The sequence below is a fragment of the Felis catus genome, chromosome D4, assembly GCF_018350175.1.
Source record: "Felis catus isolate Fca126 chromosome D4, F.catus_Fca126_mat1.0, whole genome shotgun sequence".
NCBI lineage: Eukaryota > Metazoa > Chordata > Mammalia > Carnivora > Felidae > Felis > Felis catus.
In genome coordinates, this window is record NC_058380.1 from 70,280,798 (window position 1) to 70,304,035 (window position 23,238).

The 23,238-nt window shown below is 38.2% G+C and overlaps 1 protein-coding gene across 7 annotated transcripts in view; it reads left to right on the forward strand.

Annotated features, from left to right (window-relative positions):
- Positions 1-23,238, forward strand: part of PALM2AKAP2 (PALM2 and AKAP2 fusion) — a 488,279-nt gene that overhangs the window by 64,243 nt on the left and 400,798 nt on the right. The gene's annotated exons all lie outside the window — the stretch shown is intronic.

The following is a 23,238-nucleotide window of genomic DNA, read 5'->3' on the forward strand; positions in this document are numbered from 1 at the left end:
TACATGAGCAGGGGAGGGGGGCAGAGTGAGAGAGAGAGAATCTTAATCTTGAGCACGGAGCCCAACATGGGGCTCGATCCCACAACATTGGGATCATGACCTGAGCTGAAATCAAGAGTCAGATGCTCAACTGACTGAGACACTCAGGCACCCCTACTTGTCTTTTTTCTCCAGTGGAATATGAACACTTTGAGTTTGTTGAATGGAAAAAACTAATATGATGTAATATGATATGCTATGATATATGATATGATATAACATAATACAATATGTTATGTCAGATTAAGTAAGAACACCTTTAAAATACTCTGTATGTAGCTTTGTGATATCCCATCAGATAGGAAAGAGATAACTCTTACTAATTTCTGGCAGAATTCGATTCAACATCCCCCATTTATTGCGTGTGTATGACCTGTCAGAAACATAATGTCAGTTAATACAACCAGCTTGCAGGTACACATCACCCACGTTCAGCAGTGTAATTCAAAGATCATTGAGAGTCCGTGTGTAGCCATGGCGGGCACTGCACTAAGAGTGATGGCAGCATGGGATGTAGAGATGGTTCCTGCCTACAGAGAGCTTACAGTCCAGAAGGGTGGAAGGATATGTATAAGCCTAACCATGAGTCAAGGTAAACCAAAGCAGACTGAGGGACCACCCTGGCAAGAGGCACTGGGATAGGATGGGCTTTTTTTCTGGGAATGGTGGACTTTTCAGAGGAACTGAAGTTTGAGGAGAGAAGGAAAGGAAGCAGCAGAAGTAAAGGCTGGAAAGGTAGGCTGAGATTTAAATTTCAGGGCTGGGTGTGTCGACTGACTGTAGAGTGCAGAAATACCACGGCTGCCCTCAAATTACACGTCAATTCTCTGTCTTATTCCATGCCACTGGACACTATATCATAATGATTTTGTAAGAACCTCTCAGAATGCACAACGAACCTCGAGGTTTTCAGATTACTTTTGACTAACAGTCCCCTCTTCATCCGCAGTAGAAGCATTGCTCAAAGAATTCAGGTGACTCTGGCTTTTTGACAGGAACAGAGCATCTACATGCCATCTGTTACCAACCTAACAACGCTAATCTGAGGCACTGCTCTGCTATCAGACTCTGGGTAAGTGTCGTTGTAGCGGTTCATAGTAGTTTTCCCAAATCAAAAATTTCAGAGGATTAATAACACATAGTAATTTGATCTGATTTTATTTTCTTGGACTAGGCAAGGCAATTAGGGAGCCATCACCCATGCCATGCCTCTGTTTATCCTAATGAGAAGCACCCTGATTTATAATAAAAGCTGGCAGTTTAATGCAGCTCAAAACATAATTTGTGAACTCTAATGACCAGAATGTTAGCTATCAGAATGCTACAAATGGAACCATTTCTCAGAATATGCGCCGTTTTGATGTTTCTGGATCACGTTGCTTTGCTCACTGCAGGAAAAATATTGCTTTGTACACAGTTCACTAGATAATCAAACGGTTGCATCTTCTACTGAAAATATGTTTCTCATATAATCATCTGTTTAAGTACATCTTTGGCCTTTGAATGTGCAGAATCATGGAATAATTGAATAGAAGAGGTTTAAAATGCTGTAGTCCAATTACCTTATTTTGTAAATACAGACTTCTAGGCCCAGAGAAAGAGGAAAGACTTGCCTAAGATCATTTGACTGCCTAGTAGTAGACCTCGGGTAGGATCCAGCCAATACATTTGCCCCCGCCTTGAGGCTGCTCCCCTGTGTGGATAGTTTTTAGGGCACTTGATCCTTAATTTGTTTGGCATGCTTTGTGCTGCATGAGAGCAAGTTTTCTCTGCCAGTTTTCTGAGGCCTCTTGACCGAGCACCATTGTGCATTTTACACTGAATGGATGAATGTTGTCATTGGTGAAGCATCCTCCTTTCTTCTCTGCTTCTTGACTTTATTTATGAACTTTCGTCCTGCAGTAGTTTGAATGATGGCCCTCCAAAATATTCACCCATGTTCTAACCCCCAGAACCTATGTTTGTGACCTTGTTTGGAGAAAAAAAGTCTTTGCAGATGTAATTAAGTTAAGGATATCAAGATGGAATCATCCTGGACTTAAGGTGGGCCCCAAGTGCAATGTCAGGTGTCCTTCTCAGAGAAGGGCAGAGGGAGATTTGAGCCACAGAGACACAGGGGAGAAAGCCTTCCAATCTCAGGCTACACTGCACCCTGCCATGGGGACAGAACCCGTCCCCAGAGTTCCTAAGCAAACCCATATGCTCCCTATAGACTGGCCCACTTCTAAGAGAAAGAGGCAGTGTTTTGCATGTCACATTCCTGCCACCACATTCACTACTCAACTGAGTGACTCCCATGGGGAGAGTGAGTAAGAGGTGAAATGAGGCCAGGAGTGTTGTGGAAATAGAGCTTCTTTCACATGGGCACGAGCATCAGGAATGGGGAGCAGCTTTCTGTTTTCTTAACCTGCTAAGTCTGTGCTCAGCCATGGAGTGGCCTTCCCCCTGAGGGAGTGGCATCCATGAGTCCTCACAAGGCTCCCATTCTCATTCTTATGGGACTGCCCTCCCTACCTACCAGCCTCTGCTCACCAGCATGTCATTCTGCTTTGGCTTATGTCCAGGATTATACCTTCAACGTAGTTCATAATTGAGAAATATGTACTGTAAAAATATATAGTATTTGGCAAAAGTTCTTGAAAGAAAACAGCTGTAGATAAACTGTGTCTTGATTAATTATGAAGTTAGGAGAATAAATCTTTTTCTTTTCCGGAAGCTCATCTGAAATTCTCTCTCGCATATTCCTCCAAAAGCCTATCTGATCTCTGTTCTAAATTTATGTCTCTCAATCTCAAAGAATCCAGTTGACTTTAAAGCTCTTCATAATTTTGAGATGGTCTTCTATTTTCTTACTGCATGATCAGGAAGAATATATCACGTTCACAATTTGTAATAGATACGCAATTAAATTGTTCTCACATATGCATTTAGAGTTTTTTCCCCCACACCAAATTCAAAGATAAAATTAACAGAGTACATAGAGACCCTGGATACAATGTTCTAAATAATTAAATACATATTTGCTCAGTAACTATAATTTACAAATGTGTAAATTACAAAGATCTTCCTTCTCTTCCTTCCAGTGCACCCAACACACATAGGAACTGGTTACAAAGTTACAATCATGTCCTGTACAATTGTGAGATAAAACAAGGTATTAGTTGTATGTGTTGTATGTTCCCAATAGCAGTTCTGCCTGTCTGTGATAGTTCTCCTGACTTCGGCATGGGTGCACTGGCCACTTCTCAGAATCAAGAATGAATGTGCATGTTTCAAAACAAAAGCTGTAAAAATGGCTTTTAAGTACCTTCAGGAGGGGCCTGGAAAGTCTTGAAAGTGGAAGGGGGGAATTTAAGGGATAGTGGAAGAATTTGCTATTGGCCTAAAATTGGAGGAGGTTAAAATATGACCACAATATAAAATATACAAATGTTCTCCCAAGCACTCAGATCTCTCAGATGCACGAATACTGCATTACTTTGAATTTACACACACACACACACACACACACACACACACACACACACACGGCTACATATATTTCACAGCTAACTGTAATCTGTCAGACTGAAAGCTGAGATAGTGAGGGAAAATGAGATTGGACAGTGGAGTAGAAATTCCTCCCCATCTTTCCTTGATTTTCTCTCCTCTGAATAATTTATATTTTATGTAAATTTTATATATATAAATAGTTTATATATTTACTATATAGCTTCATGGATCCTGGGAGATGGAAGTAACCTCACTTACAAAGGATCTAGTCTAATATCCCACCAAAGTTTGGAATTTTCTTCCTATCATTCCAAATTCTGGTCTTCCTACTTCTACTTGAAGAGGCCTAGGGATGCCTCTGAAAGTAAGAGGGACTCATATTCTTTGCAGACAGTGCTAGCCATTAGAAAACTCTTGTATCTGAGTTGACCTTTGTCTCCCTGTAATATCCATCCTTTGATTTTCATTCAGTGTTTTGGAACTAAAGTGAATAAATTTAGTCCCTTGCCTCCCTCCCATGGCACTCTTTCAGATGTTGGAAGAAACATCTCAGATGCAATCGACCTTTTTTTCTAATTTATATCCAGGTATTGCCCATCTAAAGAAATGACATTTTCAGAAGAATTAATATCTCAACAATATTGAATCTTCCAGTCCTTAAAGATGGTATATCTCTCCATTTATCTTGATAGTCTTTCATTTTTCTTGGCAATACTTCATAATTTTCTCATGTTTTGCATATACTTGTTAAATTTATCTCTATGTCATAGGGCTTTAAGATTGAGATTATAATTCACATAAAATGTGTCCCCTTAAGCTGTATAATTTGATGGCTTTTCACATATTCACTAAGTTGTGCAAAACTACCACTTTATAGTTTTTAAATGGCATTTTAAATTTCAATTCCCAATCGTTTGTACGTAGTATATGTAGTTCCTACTATGTAGATATACAATTGATTTTTGATTTTTGACTTTGTGTCTTGAGACCTCGCTAAACTCATTTTAATTCTAATTTTTTTAAATGTTTACTTATTTTTGAGAGAGAGATAGAGAGTGTGAGCAGGGGAGGGGGAGAGAGAGAGAGGAAGACACAGAATCCGAAGCAGGCTCCAGGCTCTGGGCTGTCAGCACAGAGCTCGAGGCAGGGCTCGAACCCATGAACCGTGAGATCATGACCTGAGCTCAAGTCGGAGGCTTAACTGACTGAGCCACCCAGGCACCCCTAGTTCAATTGTTTTTTTAATCCTATAGGATTTTCTACATATACAATCATGGCTGGCTGGCTGGCTGGCTGGCTGGCTTGCTTTCTTTATCTATCTATCTATCTATCTATCTATCTATCTATCTATCTATCTATCTACCTATCTATCTATCTATCAATTTACATCCAAGTTAGTTAGCATATAGTACAATAATAATTTCAGGAGTAGATTCCAGTGATTCATCCTCTACATAAAACCTCAGGTGCTCATCCCGACAAGTGTTCTTAATGCCCCTTGCCCATTTGGCTCATAGCCCCACCCACAGCCCCTCCAGCAACCCTTAGTTTCTTCTCTGTATTTAAGAGTCTCTTATGTTTTGCACCCTCTCTGTTTTTATTATTTTTGCTTCCTTCCCTTATGTTCATCTGTTGTGTATCTTAAATTCCTCATAATAGTGAAGTCATATGATATTTGTCTTTCTCTGACTAATTCCACTTAGTCAGTACCTTCTAGTTCCATCCACGTAGTTGCAAATGGCAAGATTTCATTCTTTTTGATTGCCGAGTAATACTCCATTGTATATATATACCACATCTTCTTTATCCATTCATCCGTTGATGGACATCTGGGCTCTTTCCATACTTTGGCTATTGTCAATAATGCTGCTATCAACATTGGGGTGTATGTGTAATCATGGCATCTTTTAGAAGGCAGTTTTAATTCTTCTTTTCTTATTTCTATTCTTTACTTTTTTACTTTGCATTATTACTAAACTTCCAATAACCTGGTGAATAGCAGTGATGAGAGCAAATATCCTTGCCTTGTTCCTCATTTTAGAAGGAAGCATTCTTCACCATTAGGTTTGATACAGCTATAGATTTTTTCATAGATGCCCTTTATTAAATTGTAGACTTTCCTTGAACATTCAGTTTACTGAGAGTTATCTAATGCATCTAATAGGATTATCATATGGTTTTCTGTTTAGACTATGTTAATATGATGAATTACATTGATTAATTTTAAAATGTTGAGCTTTATCTTTCTGGGATGACTCTATTTGGTCATGGTGTATTATCCTTTTTTCTGTATTAGTTAATTTAATTTGGTAAACATTTTTAAAGGCATTTCACATCCATATGCAATAGGGATGTTGGTCTGTGTTTCTTTTTTAAAAGAGAAAGACGTTGTTTTTTAAAACAATGTCTTAGCATCATTTTGTTAACAGTAATGTCAGCCTCATAAAATGAGCTTGAGAGGTTCCCTGTTTTTCTGTTTTCTGGAAAATTTGTATGTAATTGGCCTTGTATTACCTTAAATGTTTAGTGGAATTTACCCAGAGAAGCCAGTGGGGCCTATTATTTTCTTTGTGGGAATGTTTCCACTTATTAACCTAAATTATTTAATAGCTATAGGGCTTTGCAGGTTAGTTATTTTTTTTTTCCTTGGGTGAGCTTTGATGTTTTATGTCTTTCAGATAATTTGTTCATTTCATCTGATTTGTCAAATTTATTGCCATAAACTTTTCTTAATATATCCTAATTATTCTGTTTATAAGGCCTCTGAAAAATTTCCCTGTTTATTACTAATATTGGTGATTAGTGTCTATATTTTGCGACCTAGCAGTTTAATAACATTTATAAATTTAACAAAATTTATCAATTTTACTATTTCAAAGACTATTATTGATCTACTTTATTGTTTTCCTAGTTTTTATTTCACTGATTTCTGACCTTTATTATTTCCTTTCTTCTACTTACTTTAGGTTCCATTAGTTTTTTTCTAGTCTTTAAGGTAGAAGCTTAACATTGATTTTAAACTTATCCTCTCTAATATTTTGTTCTATAAATTCCTTGTAACCACTACTTTAGCTACCTCCTGCTAATTTTGATATGTTTTCATTTTCATTCAATTTTAAATATTTTCTAATTTGTGATTACTTTTTGGACTCATGGGTTATTTAGAAATGTGTTGCTCAATTTCCAAGTACTTGGGAACTTCTTGAGACATTCTTCTAATATCGATTTCTAATTTAATTCCATTATGGTCAAATTTCAGTCCTTAAATTTACTGAGACATGTTTTATGGACCAGAATGTGGTGTTTTGGTGAATGTTTCATGTGATTTTGAAAAGAATATGTATCTTAATCCATTCAGGCTGTTATAACAAAACACCACAGACTGGGTGGCTTATGAATAAGAGAAATTTATTTCTCATAGTTCTGGGGGCTGGAAGTCCAAGATCAGGGTCTTGTTCGGTGAGACCTGTCGAGTTCGGTGAGGGCTGTCTTCCAGGTTGCAGACTTCTAGCTTCTTGCTGTGTCCTCACATGTTAGAAGGGGCAGGGGAGCTCTCAGACCTCTTTTAAGAGGTCATTAATATCATTCATAAGGTCTGCCCTCTTGACCTAATCACCTCCCAAAGGTTAGGATTTCAACATATGAATTTGGGAGGGGACACATTTAATTTATAGCAGTCACTATTAGGTAGTGTGTTCTATCAATATTATTTAGGTCAAGGTGATAGTACATTCAGGTATTCTATATTTTTATTGATTCCCTTTAGTTATTCTATCAACTATTGAAAGGGAAACATTGAAATCACCAATATAACTTGAATTTGTCTCTCTCTTTTTTTTATTCCTAGAAGTTTTGGGTTCATGCATTTTGAAGCTCTATTATTTGGTGTAAACACATTTGGTATTACTAAGTTTTGTGTTGAATTTGCCTCCTTTATCCTTGTGAAATGTCCCTTTTTTTCTCCCTGATTATAGTCCTTGTTGTGAAGTCTACTTTGTTTGATACTAATATAGCCATTCCTGCTTTCTTTATATTGTTTTCAGATTACATCTTTTCCATTATTTTTCTCTTTTTTTTTTTCAACGTTTATTTATTTTTGGGACAGAGAGAGACAGAGCATGAACGGGGGAGGGGCAGAGTGAGAGGGAGACACAGAACCGGAAACAGGCTCCAGGCTCTGAGCCATCAGCCCAGAGCCTGACGCGGGGCTCGAACTCACGGACCGCGAGATCGTGACCTGGCTGAAGTCGGACGCTTAACCGACTGCGCCACCCAGGCGCCCCTCCATTATTTTTCTCTTAACCTGTGTCTGTAAACTAGTATTTTTTCCCTTGAATAGGCAGCATAACATTGGTCATTAACCTTTTTTTTCCCTTAATTATGAGACAGACTCTGCCTTTTAATTGGAGTATTTAGATTATTAGTGTTTAATGTAACTATCAATATAATTTGGTGTCAGTCTACTGTCTTGATACTTGTTTTTTATTTGATCCATATGTTTTCCTTCATTTTTCCTGTTTTCCTGCTTTCTTTTGGATTAACTACTACTTTTAGAATTCTATTTTTTCTTCTGTATTGGCTATACATTTTGCTTTAGTGTGTGTGTGTGTGTGTGTGTGTGGTTGGTTGGTTGGTTACTCTAGTGTTTGCAACATATATTTTTAACTTATCACATTCTACTTTCAAATGTTATAACACTCTGCAAATTACATAACACTTTTGGACACTATACTACCATTTTTCCTTCCTAATCCTTGCACTATTGTCATTCATTTTACTTCTGTATGTGGAATGAATCTGTAATACATTGTTATTATTTTTCTAAATAGGCAATTATTTAAAAAATTTTTTTAAACATTTATTAATTTTTGAGGCAGAGAGAGACAGAGCATGAGCAGGGGAAGGGCAGAGAAAGAGGGAGACACAGAATCTGAAGCAGGTTTCAGGCTCTGAGCTGTCAGCACAGAGCCTGACTCAGGGCTTGAACTCACAAACCATGAGATCATGACCTAAGGTGAAGTCATACACTTAACTGATGGAGCCACTCAGGTACCCCTAAATAGGCAATTTTTTTAAAGAGATTATTAAAATGAGAAAATATTTATGTTTGTCCATATTTCCCATTTTTGGCATTCTTCATTTCTGTGTACGAATCCAAATATCTTTCTAATATATATTCCTTCCACCCTAAGAACTTCCTTTTTAGCATTTCTTGTAGTGTAGGTCTGCTGGCAATGAATTCTCTTGGCTTTTGTCTGAAAGCATTTCACTTTCATATTTGAAAGATATTTTCAACATTAAAGAATTCTAGATTGAATTTTTTAGTACTTTATTATTATTATTATTTTTAATGTTTATTTATTTATTATGAGATAGTGTGGGCTCCCATGCACATGAGAGAGAGCAGGAAAGGGGCAGAGAGAAGGAGAGGAGAGAATCCCAAGCAGGCTCTGGGCTGTTGCCAGGGCCCGAGGTGGGGCTCAATCCCATGAACTGTGAAATCGTGACCTGAACCGAAATCAAGAATCAAGACTTGGATGCTTAACTGATTGAACCACCCACGTGCCCCTCTTTTAGTACTTTAAAGATTGATGTCATTGTCTTCTTCCATCATAGTTTCTGATGAAATGTCAGTCATATCTTTGACATACATATTACATCTCTATATAATATATCTTCTTTCTATGGCTACTTTTAAGATTTTCTCTTGATTACTGGTTTTTAGCAACTTAATTATGATATATTGTGGTCTGGTTTTCTTTATCTTTTTTCTGCTTGGGGTTCATCGAGCTTTGTAAATCTGCAGGATTGAAGTTTTCATCGAGTTTGATAAAAGTTTGGTCTTTATTCCTCAAATAAAGTTTCTTCCTGTGTTTCCTCTCCTCTGCTTTTGGGATTCCAATTACATATGTATTATCTCACATATCACTGAGGCTCTGTTCATTTTTTCCCCAGTCTTTTTCTTTCTGAGCTTTAGTTTGGATAGTTTTTATTACTATACCTTCAAGTTCACTATTTTTTTTTTCTAGAGTATCTAATCTACTCTTCAACCAATCCAGTTAATTTTTTCATTTTAAATATTATATGCTTTATCTCTAGAAATTCCATTTGGGTCTTTTGTATATTATCCATTCTCTCTCCAGCATAGTCAAGTTATCCTCTACCTTCTTGAAAGTATAGAGCATATTTATAATAGTATTTTAACTTGGTCTCCTGATTGCATTATCTATGACATTTTTAGTTTGGGTCTCATTGGTTGATATTTTTCCTGGTTGTGGGTTTACATTCCTATATTTTTGCATACCCAGTAATTTTTTATTGGATACCAGACATTGCATATTTTTTATTGTGGGTTCCTGGATTTTGTTATATTCCTTTAAATAGTGTTGACAGTGAAATGATATGGAATCAGTTGGTATTTTTTTCCAAGCCTTGGATGGAGCCTTGATTTTAAGATTTTTTTAGGGTATGTCTAGAACAACATTTTGTATAGGGCCAGTTTGGTCTCAAAGTGAGGCAAACTTTTCTGAATATCTTGCCCAGTAGCCCTTGTATGTAAGGCTGTTCTACTCTCTCGAGTGGGAATAGACTATTCAACAACCTCATGTAATTTCCAGGAATTATTCTTCATATTCCTTTCTGGTGATTCTTTTCCTCACTTTTGGTAATTTTCTCTTTAGAATGCCATAAAGTATTCAGCCACGGAGTCAAGGTGATCCCTGTGCAAATTCCTGGTGCTCACTATTTATGCAGCTCCCTTTTTCTGGTACTCTATTCAACCAATTATACCTATTTTGTTCTTCTGGGCCCCTGAACTCAGTGAGGCCTCCAATGTCTGGGTTATGTCTTAACCTTATTTGTTATCCTTCTTTAAGAGAGCATAGTCCTGCTTATTGTCTAATATGTGGAAACCATTGTTTGATATGTATTGTCTGATTTCCTAGTTGTTTAAGGTAGAAGGGCAAGTCTGGTCTCTATCAGTCCATCTTGGATAGAAGCAAAATTTACTCTTCAATTTTTAAACTTGAATGTTTGGCACCTGGGTGTCTCAGTGGGTTAAGCATCCGACTCTTGATTTGAGCTCAGGTCATGATCTCACGGTTGGTGGGATAGAGCCCCCGCATTGGGCTCTGCACTGACAGTGAGAAGCCTGCTTGGGATTCTCTCTTTCCCTCTCTTCCTGATCCTCCCCCGTGTTAATAAATAAACTTAAAAAATAAACTTTAATGTTTTATCATTACAGAAAACTTTCTTCCTATTTCTTATCCTAATTCAGTTTTGGCTGCTGTCTACTTCATCCTACAAGGACGTGCTGTTTTGGGGGTAAAAAACCCCATTTTACCAATCTCAAATTCACAAGCTCCATTTTAGTCACACATAAGTGTCCCCAAAGCAATTTTTAATTCTTAAGATGAGAAACATAACTATAACATCTCAATGATGATTAGACATTTTTCCTGAATATTCTCTTCCTTTCTCTTGGCACCATTTTTATCCATGGGCAAGTAGATTGGACTTCTTCCAGCTCCTTGTATCACTCCAGTTTTCTTTCCTCCACTAACTCCAGCTGCAGTGGCCTTTCTGTCATTCAGACTCACCAGCCTTTTTCATGAGTTAGGACCTTTGCACATGCTGTTTCCCCTACCTGGATGCTCTGTCCTGAGATATTTGATACCTTCATAATATTTAAGCTTCAAGACAAATATCACTTATTCCAAGAGTCTTCCTTTACCTTATTATCTAAAGTATCTCATTTCCCTCTCCATTCCACTTTTTGTCACAACTTCCTTTATTGTTTGCATGACATTTACCTGTATAGGATATTTTGTTGTAGATTTATTTGTTTACCTTGCTTATTTTCTAGTCTCTCACTCTTCCCAGCAACCCCACACCTGGAATGTGTGTTCTGTGAGAGCAGGAGTTAGACTGTCTTGTTCAGTCCAGTATTCCTGGCTCCGGACACATGGCAGGCACTCAGTTATTAGTTGAATGAATGAGTAAACGAACAAATACATGAATTCTTATAACTTTCTTCAAATCATCAAGAGAATTTATATATTAGAAGTTTTACAGAGGCTAGAGAGCATGGTGCTCGGATAAATACTTTAAAACATTTTCTTTTTGAATGAAATCTTGCATTTGCAACTGGTTGGAACTAGAGGGTATTATGTTAAGCAAAATTAGTCAGTCAGAAAAAGACAAATATATGACTTCACTCATATGAGGACTTTAAGACACAGAACGGATGAACATAAGGGAAGGGAGGCAAAAATAATATAAAAACAGGGAGGAGGACAAAACAGAAGAGACTCTTAAATATGGAGTACAAACAGAGGGTTACTGGAAGGGTTGTGGGAGGGGGATGGGCTAAATGGGTAAGGGGCGCTAAGGAATCTACTCCTGAAATCATTGTTGCACTATATGCTAACTAACTTGGATGTAAATTAAAAAAATAAAATTAAAAAACAACTTTTTTTGGTTAGAATAAAGAATGTAAAAACTTGTCATGTACATATTGTCCTGAAAAAAACCAGCCTCAAAGAAAAATAATTTTTATGTGTCATACACAATGTATTTTTAAATGACTTTTAAATGATGTTCTTATGTGTCATACACAATTACTTCTTAAATTCAGAATTCAGGAAAATGCCAGTCTACTTTATTTATAGAAATTTACTTATAGAATTAAAGAGGAGAAACACAGACAACAACCAGATAGAAAACAAACTGGAAAAAGATCCCATCTGCAACAGCACCATGAAAAATAAAAATCTAGTAATAAACTTAACAAAAATGTTTAAGACATATATGAAGAAATCTTCAAAACGTGATTAAGAGATGCAGAAGTTCAAGTTAATAAATGCCTACTCTTGGAGAAGAATTCCCAATGTTATTAGATGCCCACTCTCCCTAAATTAATCTATAAATTTGAAGTAATGCCAAAAGAATCACTAAAGATTTCTTAAGTGTATGAGGAAAACTAAATCTGCCAGAGTAGAGAGGAAGATTCTGAAAACTAGAAACTCAACAGATTCTGAAAACTCTACATATTAAAATATATTATAAAGCTACCTTAGTTAAAAATGTATAGTGCCAGTGGGGCACCTGGGTGGCTCAGCTGGTTGGGCGTCTGACTTCCGCTCAGGTCATGATCTCGTGGTTGGTGAGTTCAAGCCTGGCATCGGGCTCTGTGCTGACAGCTCACAGCCTGGAGCCTACTTCAGATTCTGTGTCTCCCTCTTCCTCTACCCCTCCCCTGCTTGCACAGGGGAGGGGTCTCTATCTCTATCTCTATCTCTATCTCTATCTCTATCTCTATCTATCTCTATCTCTCTATCTCTCTCAAAAATAAATAAACATTAAAAAAATGTATAGTGCCTAGAATATCCATTTTCCTGGGCCAGAACTAGCCATGTAGGTGTTGGCTGTCAATAGCTTACGGCTGCACCCTTCTCCAGAGACTTATCCTCAATTGAAAAGGATCCTTCTCACTTGGAAATGGCTGGAAGTTTACCCCTGGATGTATCCAAAACCAATGTCTAGAAAAAAGCTCAACACCCTTTCCTGGTGGTCATGCATGCTCCAGAGCTCTTCCTGGGATCAGGCTGAGGTTAGACATGACTAAAGCCACATCTTTCCTTAGCTTCCTCCCCAGCCCTATCTTTTCTTCCTGGCTTTTGTATAGGTTTCTTTTGAAATCACTTCTCAAAAATCACTGTGCAAGAAGATCCATCTTGGGCTCTGCTTCTGGAGAATCTGATCTAAGAGATCTATTAACAGGGGACTGGTTAAGTAAATCATAGTATTCCATATAACGGAGTACTACCTAGATATTAAAAAAGGGGAGGCAACAGGGGCGCCTGGGTAGCTCAGTCAGTTGAGTGTCCGACTTTGACTCAGGTCATGATTTTGCAGTTCGTGAGTTTGAGCCCCACGTTGGGTTCTGTGCTGATAGCTCAGAGTCTGGAGCCTGCTTGAATTCTGTGTCTCCCTCTCTCTCTCCCCTTCCCTCACTCATACTCTGTGCCTCTCTCTCTCTAAAAAAAAAATGAACAAAACATTAAAAAAACTTTTTAAAAAAGGGGAGGTGACAGCTTTCTTTCTACATACTGATATGGAATGATCTCCAAAGCAGAATGCAAAAGCAAGGTGCAAATAAATATGTAAAATATAGTATTATTTATATTAGAATAGGCAATTTACAAATATGCTTGAATATGCATAGAATATCCTTGTAAGTATAGCCAAGAAATGATAAAAGTGTTTGCTTGATGCCAAGGGGAGCCTTGGGAGGGATGGAATGAGAGGGAAAAAGAGTGCACTTGGTACTATACCCTCTTTTCTACTTTGTAAATATCATACCACATAAATAAATGACCTATTAAGTTATATAATGTCAACAATGTTAAAGCAAAAACCATTAGTACTGTAAAAAAAAACTTGGGGTAATGTTAGTTAGTTATCTGAAGTCTTTTCCCTTGCCCTCAGGAATAGATCACATTAAAAAAATAAGCATGTCAGTACTCTAAATGGAAACATATGTTTTTGAAGTCCTTGGAGAGCGCTTAAAAAATCATCTAATTATCTGTAACTTAAGGATTCTTTCTGTAATTTTCTTAATTTACATAGTAAACACTTTCCTTGTAGGTAATGCCATGGCAACTTCCAACTGGCCCTTTCCAAATTATCACAAAGTGAACTTGAACTTAATTACCATTCATTTTGCTGCATTAATTATGATAGATTTCCTGCCTCCTTTATGCTTGTAGCCACACAGACATCACACCATTATTGGTTATACTTGGCCTTTGGTTACAAATTAGATACACATATCTGCTGTGAATTGTCCATTATGTTAAAGATCAAACATACTGGACTTTGGGCTTAAACACAGGAAGTAATGTCAATACACAGTTCTGAAATTTGAGACTGCACATCGTCTCTGCCTCATAAAACAGAGGTCATGATTATATTCAAAACATTTCTGCAAGTGAAATGTGATAGAAGATATCTCATACCTCTCTCCCTGTCCATCCCTGAGACCAAGGTGTGTAACAACCAAAAACCTCGTCTTCATTCTTCAACTGCACGGGTGCTGTTTTTGGAGGCAGGCAAAGTAATCTTCCAAAGTGTTTCCCCTACCAACTCCCCTCCCTACCTCTCACCCCTGTCACATTTGTGTAACCCCTCAGAGATGGCACAGGAGACACAGGGCAGGAAGGCTGGTGTGAATGCATCTTGTGGGGGTGACCATTTGCTCTTCCATTCACTTAATAAACATTTAATGAATACTTATTAAATTCATTAATTTAATAAGTGGTAGGCTCTGTGCTAAAGGTCTGGGCACACAGTGGTAAATATGGTACCTAGCCTCATGGAGTTTAGATTTACTTTGAAGCAAGACAGTAAGCAAATGAGAGTAAGACAGTAAACAAAAGTCATCTTAGTGTACACAAAGGAAAGGGAGAAACTGTGTGTGTGTGTGTGTGTGTGTGTGTGTGTAAATTTTAATACCCTATGTATATATTATCTATTTATCTATCTTTTTGTGTGTGTGTATTTATATGACTACTGTAAAACTTTACAGTTCTGTGCACTAGAAACAGCACAAGCAAAATTGAAAGGTTAAAGATGACAGCTTGATTGTGGCATATAGGCCAGAAAAAAGAGTGGGTTGCTCTTTACAATCAATAACAGATTGATTGCCCAATAGAAAAATGGGCAAAAGACATGAACAGACAATTCACAAGAAATGATCCCATTAAATCAACAGGATGTCATTTTCACCCATTAAACTAGCAAAATGTTTTAGCTGTAGGACCTCATGAGGTAAGAATATGGTTGGAAAGACTCTCACACATAGCTGTTAGTGGTGCAAATTGCTACCTCCTTTTGGGTACCTCTCTGCTGGACAACTAGTCTGCATAAATCAAAAGCCTGGAACCCATTTATGCCACTTGACTCTGTAACATCACTTTTCAAAATTTTATCGTGAGAGAAAAGTCAGAGATGTAAATAAAGATTTTTATACAAGGATGTTTATTGTAGCATTGTTTGTAATCATGAAAAATTATAAATAATCTATCCCAAAATTAGATGTTTAAATTTATTAAAGAAATTATAGGGTGGAATATTATTTCACTACTAAAATTTATATTTTCACAGAATAAAATATGAGAAAATACTTCAGATCTATTACTAAGTGAAAAAAGCAGGAAAGCACAGTAAGAACTTAAGTGGGTTAATAATATACACATAGAAAGGAATAAGTTGTTTCTAGGTAATGGAATAAGGAGTGATTTTTATTTCTATTTAAAATTTTCTTTTATTATCTAATTTCAACTGTGAACATGGATTAGTTTTATAATATATTAAAAGATTATATCAAATGGGAAGGAAGAGATATGAATATCACCCAACTCGTTCTGCACCCAACCCAGATATTTATAGCCAAATGAGATTTATTTTTATTTTTTATTTTTTTAAATTTATTTTTGAGACAGAGAGAGACAGAGTATGAGCAGGGGAGGAGCAGAGAGAGAGGGAGACACAGAATCCGAAGCAGGCTCCAGGCTCTGAGCTGTCAGCACAGAGCCCGACGTGGGGCTCGAACCCATGGACCATGAGATCATGACCTGAGCTGAAGTCGGATGCTTAACCGACTGAGCCACCCGGGCGCCCCTAGCCAAATGAGATTTAAATGACTGTTCAAACCCTTTAACGATTCCTGATGCCCTTTTACATACAACTGTCTTACACACTCTCAGAATTCCTCTAGGATGTAACTTCATGTTCACAATTATGCCTCCAGTGTCTCATTAGAAAGTCTGAACTATTTCTCATAACTTACTCTATAAGTTCTCATCCTCCTCAAATATGTATTTGAACACTTTTCCTGGATGTGTCTATAACACCTGGAGTTCTTTAGAGGTGAAGAGGAAAGGAAATCCAAGAAAGCAGATGTATTATTTCCCTATTCCTTTTTTGTTCCCCATCCCCTCTTATGTTTCCAAACTGTGCAATTTAACACCAGATAAAATGATCCTTTCGCTGGAAAGTCAAAACATGAACATGGCTGGCAAAAATGTATTAGGTCAATAATACGACTGGAATTGTAACAAGGATGCAGTATGGGGTATCACATATGGTAGCCATGGAAATTCAGGTTGAAATGCAACTTTTTATAGCTGGGAGAGAGGGAATGCTTAAAAGAAGACTTTACATTAAGTATTAAATTTTATGAGATTCTATAAGATTGGAATATAAAAGTTATAGTTGGAGACAACAGAACTGCCTACAACATTTTATGGCTATAAAATAAATTCTTAGGCATACTAATGGCACTTTAAAAATCATTTCTTAAGAACATTCTTCATTTGGTTGAAATTAGAAATTTACATGTATATATATTTATAACTTTTAGTTCCCTTTTGCAGTGTTACAGGTATTCAGGTCAATATGCCCAGCAAAATATCACAAAAATGTTTTTCAGACTTCATCTGGCAGGAGTAGTTTCAGTTTGGGGTGTGTTTGTGTTGTGACTAAAGGGAGGAATTTTATTAATCAAGTTTTCAATATATAAGATTATAGAATATTCTCATTAATTGAAAAAAATTGTATTGCTTACCCAATGTATTTTGGCAATGTGTTTTTCTCATAATTCTATTATGCCCTGAAAACATCTTCAAAATGGTATCTTGTGGGGCAGTTAAGCGTCTGACTTTGGCTCAGGTCATGATCTCATGGTTCCATGAATTTGAGCAATGTGTCAAGCTCTGTGCTGACAGCTCAGAGCCTGGAGCCTGCTTCATATTCTGTGTCTCCCTCTCTCCCCCCTCTCCCCCTCTCAAAAATAAATAAAAGTATTAAAAAAAACCAAAGTGGTATCTGGTAATGGCAAAATTTTTGGAAAAGTTCACAGGTATGCCCTTTTTTTCAAAATAGATCCTTGTTCTGTATCAAAAAAGTAGAAATAGGACAATTCCTCTTTTGGTTTATTATTAATTAAGAATCCTTGGGAATAATTTGCTTATTTACTCAAAGAAGAACTAAAACATTATCTAAAAAAAAAAAAAAGAAGGAGGAGGGGAGCCTGGGTGGCTCAGTTGGTTAAGTCTCCGACTTCAGCTCAGGTCAAGATCTCACAGGTTGTAAGTTCAAGCCCTGCGTCTGTGCTGACAGCTCAGAGCCTGGAGCCTGCTTCAGATTCTGTGTCTCCCTCTCTCTCTCTGCCCCTCCCCCACATTCTCTCTCTCTCTCTCTCTCTCTCTCTCTCTCTCTCTCTCTCTCTCAAAAATAAACATTAAAAATTTTTTTAAAAAGGAGGATAGTGTTTGTTTGAAAGATTGCAGTGTGGTTGTGTTTCATGGAACAGAAACCTTAGATATAAAAATTTAATATTCATAAATGATTGAGAGTGACAGGCAGTAGAGATCTTTCCTAGCAGTTGAAGAGGTGAAAATATTCTTTACTTGGGTGATAGCTTGAACATCTATGGAGGATGCTAATTTTACTACACAACCCTTGCATACCAGACCAATCATATTCTTTTATTTCCTAAAATTTTATTCATTTGCTCTGAGTCTCTACACCCATGTCTGGGGGGAAATCAATCTCAGTGTGTTTTGTGGGTACTCTTCACTCCCCCTGACTGAGGGTCATACAAAAATTCAAGGGTCTTATGTAGTCCAGACCACTGGGGAAGGAACTGCTTGTCTTTAGTTTAGACTGGTCACTTCTGAAAAGCTTCTTGGGCTGCCCTTGTGTCTTGGGGAGCCTTTCAGTCTCTGAATAGTGGTAAAGGGCCATCTCTGAGAGAATAGATAGATGATTTTCTGGCACTCAGAGACTGAGATGGAGCACAGGGCAGAAGAAGCAAGTGCCCAGGGGCTGAAAGGAAGAATAGATGTCCTCACCGGAGAAGAGTCTTAGGGAAAGAATTACCATTTGGATAAGAGGGCTGGTGCTCAGATGTGGCAGGTTCTAGACCATGACCGTGAAGCCCTCAGATCCATACTTCTTCCAAGTTTCCCCACTGTTTAGCCCATAAAGCAACAGCTAAGCCAGCTTCTGGCTCAGAATGTCATCCCTGTGCGTGGTGTGGAAATGATTGAAATCAGATGAGCCATGACTGTGAATTCACATCATATAAATGTGTAAATTATTGACCCGTTCCAATTGAATGGAGAAAGGTAGCAAAATGGTAATTCAATGCAGGAAGAAAAAATTTCAGAGAGAAGATACTGCAGAATTGGAAAACATCTCTGGTCTCAGAGAACGTAAAAGCATGGGGATCCAGTGGTCACTGTTTCAGAGCTGCCCTTTCCCTTGCTCAGGACCTTCATCTGTGGGTCTCCTTTTACACTTGTAACAATCTCCAAACCCACCCCTGCCACATTCTACACTCCCCATTTGTGCCCCCCTTGCCCCCAGAGGATCTAAGACAACATATAACCATGAAGACCTGGTTGCCCATGAGCTGCCATTCACATCAGCTTGCCTCTTACCAGTGCTTGACAAGTCTTCTCTTCATTTTTCCTTGGCACATCTCCAAAAAGGCTCTTTTAAACTATTCCTCCGTCCTTAGCTCCCCAGTTGTACCTGCTGAGAGTCAAATAGTACAGTGAGTGTGTGACTGTGGCTGTGGACACCAACCGCTCTGCACTCACCAGCTGGAAGACCTTCATCAAATTTCTTAACTGTTCCTAGAAAATGAAGACAATAGTAAATAGAGCTTAACCTCTGAGCATTTGTGATTCTGAAAAGATAATACCTGGAAAGCACTAAGTGCCCAAAGACCGAGTTCTGTGAATGTCATCTGTGATTATGGGTAATCTGTCCTCAAATGAGTGAGCAACCTTTTTCTTCCATTACTTGGAAAATAAAGCATACTCTGCATATTCTCCTTCAGCTATTTGATCTTATTTTCTATGTATTACTCTGTATTTCCACACAATCATCTTTTCCCAAAATGTACCTGCAGACCTGCATTCTTGGATGCCATTGTTTAGGGCCCAGGTTCCTCACTCCCACAATTACCCCTACCTTCTCTGTGATCTCCTTTCATCTGAAATGCTGCCTTCCCTTGGATTACCTTGTACCATCCACTAGAGTGTTGGTGATCTTCTCTTCTTTTTTAAAAGAAGATTTTTTAAAAAGAAGATTCATTTCTTCTTCTTCTTCTTCTTCTTCTTCTTCTTCTTCTTCTTCTTATTTTGAGAGAGAGAGAGAGAGCATGTGTGAGTGGCAGAGAGGAACAGAGGTGGGGAGAGAGAGAGAGAGAGAGAGAGAGAGAGAGAGAGAGAGAGAGGATCCTAAGCAGGCTGCAGGGCTTGATCTGACCATCCTGGGATCATGACCTGAACTGATATCGAGAGTTGGATGCTCAACCCACTGAACCACCCAGGCACCCCTTCTTCCTGTGTTATATTTCATGGTTCAGTTCTTAAGATTTTCATTTTCACTTTTTAAAACTTTTTTTTTTAATGTTTATTTTTGAGAGACAGAGAGAGAGAGACAGAGCACAAGCAGGGGAGGGACAGAGAGGGAGACACAGAATCCAAAGCAGGTTCCAGGCTCTGAGGTGCGATCCCAGAGCCTGACACAGGGCTCAAACTCATGAACCGGGAGACCATGACCCAAGCTGAAGTTGGATGCTTTACCAACTGAGCCACCCAGGCACCCCATTCACTCTGAGAGCTTCCACAGGATGTGGAGTGACAAATCACTGCTAAATGTCCCACATTCTGAGAAGAACCAACAACAGTTGGAGGCAGATACTTCCCCATGACTTGCTGTGGGGAGGCATAACTGCCCAGTGAACTAAGGTGATACTTGTCCTTTTCTGAATATAGCATAGTGGTCAAGAGCACTAAGAGATTTTTGGAACTAGACTACCTAGATTTGAACCCTGGTTCTGCCACTGACAAACTTTATATGCCTTTGGTTGAGTTATTTAACCTCTCTGCGCTTCTGGTTTTTTATCTGTAAAATAGGGATAATAATAGTACCTACTCCTACTCCATGGGTCCATTAATTGAGTCCATTAAGAACAGTGGCAGTATATTTACAATTCCCTATTCTTTCTGCCTCATTCCCAGTCTCAGTGGGGGAGGAGTGGAGGAATGAAGGACTAAACCATGTTTCTTTTCTGCACTTCAAAGCTCTCCAGAGAGGGGTCAAACCTGTGCTGGAGGCAAGGGAAGGGAGGAGAGGAGATTTAAATCACATTTGAGAATGAAACATTTGACTAGATTGAGCTCTCAATAACTTTTCAGAAAATGTCTGGAAAGCTGTGGAATCTGTCCAAGAAACAATTAATAATCAAGAAAAGTTTTATTGCAATTTTGGAGAAACATGACACTGATTTCATTTTTTTACTCCTTCTCTTTATTCTTCAGTGATGATGACAATGGTGGCTAACAGCATCAGGATGGGTTTTCTTGGATATCTATGGCAAACTATCAAGCTTGAAAATACTTGATGCCCACTAGGATAGCTAGAATCAGAAATATAGACAATAACAAATATTGGCAGGGATGTGAAGAATCTGGAATGCTTATGCTTGTGGGAATGTAAAATGGTGCAGCCACTTGGGAAAACAGCCTGGCAGTTCCACATGGAGTTACCATCTGACCCAGCAATTCTATTCCCAGCTATCTACCCAAGAGAAATGCAAACATACGTCCCCACAGAAACGTGTCCACTTAGCTATTCACAATTGCCAAGATGTAGAAATAACCCAAATGTCCATTAACTGATGAATGGATAAACAAAATATGATATCCATATAACAGAATATTATCCAGTCATAAGAAGAATGATGTACTGATACATGTTATCATATGGACGAACCTCAAAGATGTGATGCTAAGTGAAAGGAGCAAGTCATATAAGCCTATATATAATATGGTCCAGCTTATATAAAATATCCAGAATATGTCAAACTGGAGAGACAGAAAGCAGTGGTTTCCTAGAGCTAATAGTAGGGTGGAGTGGAGAGTGACTGCTAATGAGTATGACGTTTCCTTTTGGAGTGGCAAAAATATTCTAAATTTAGATTATGGTGATGGTTGCACAACTCTGTAGAGATGATACACACCATTGGATTGTACGCTTTAAATGGGCAAACTTTATGACATATGAATTATATCTTAATAAAGCTTTACAAAGATCAGTTTATTTTTCCTGGCTGTTGAAAACAGAACCACACTTGCCTTTGCCTTGGTCTTCATACTCTAGGTTAAACAACTTTTACCCTCTCTCTCCACATAGCCTCACTTGCCAGTCAGTGATACTAACAGACATTTGCCATTTTTCTGGTGTCCTGGTTATTTGAATCCATTTCCAACTTTGGGGAAAACTTGGCAGGTGCTTTTGCCACGTCTCATTATAGAAATGGAAAACAACAAATAGTTGCTTGCTAAAGGTCAGAGCCACCCAACGTAGGCTTGGCCAACCTGCCCTGACTTAGAGTTAGATATTAGGGATAGATTCAAAGAAGCAGGGAGAGTAGAGAGTCCATTCTCATGGGGGTGAGAGCAGTGACAACAACCTAACATCCCTTTCCAGGGATGGTATCTGTGTCCAGTGCCAGCCAGTGGGGGCAATGCAAGCTATGGCTGCCATGCTTAGCAACAGGGGTGATCTCACTGAATGGATTTTTGGCTTGAGTTTGGTTGGGATTGAATGTTGCTTTCTCTTCTGGTCCTGCCTGTTTTCCAAGTCTGGTTCCTCCAGTCTTCCTAGCAATCGTGTGAACGGATTAATATCCTTCGGATCAATTCTTTTTCTTCCATGATCAGTTTCTCTGCTTGCAACTAAGAACACTGTTTGAATCTGTTATGGTCAGCAAGGCAGGATCATTTTCATCCCAGAGGGTCTCCAGGATTCATGCTTCTATTTATTCAGTGATTACTTTGTGTTGTCCATTATCTCATTTATTCCTCATAATAACTTCGTGGTATAGATACGATTAGCCTCCCTTGTACAAATGAGGAAACAAACTCATTGGAATGAATAACTTGTGGATGCAAATCCAGGCCAAGCCCAGTGACTTTCCCTTTACATCTTTGTGGCCCATTCTCCATTTTCACTGCTGCCACATCTTGTCTGCCATCTATTGAACAAAAGGCTCCACTACTCTTCCGCCTTCTTTAAATTGTTATGGGCATCACTGCTAGATTTCTTCATGAAAGTATTGTTGATTCCTCTGTACAAGAGTCTATACCTACTCCCTATTGTCTGGATGCCCAGACCTCAGAAAGGCATTTATTGCTGAGATCTGACACCTCCTTCCTCTCTGGTTGTATCTCTCAGCAATTCTAAACAAGCCCATCACATGCCACAAGGGAAAGCCCTATTTTTCCTTAGTTTGGCTCAACTTACTGCAGACAGTAGGCCCTCAATAAATCTCCTTAATCTGGAGACAGACTAAAGACAGAATATTGAGTTCACTCCTCCGTCATAAGCCCCAAATTCCAAGGCAATGATGATTTGGAGAACAATGAAATAAGCATCACGTATCATATGACAAAATTTATTGGAATGTGAAATAGTTGGCAGGAAATCATGTCAGAGTGGAAAATGATCGCTAAATATAAACACTGTAAAGACATGTGTACCATCAAGACTTTATTATTAGATTCTCAGAGATTTTTATTTAGCAGCTCAAGAACTTGTAAGGCTATACAATTCCTGGAATGGAAT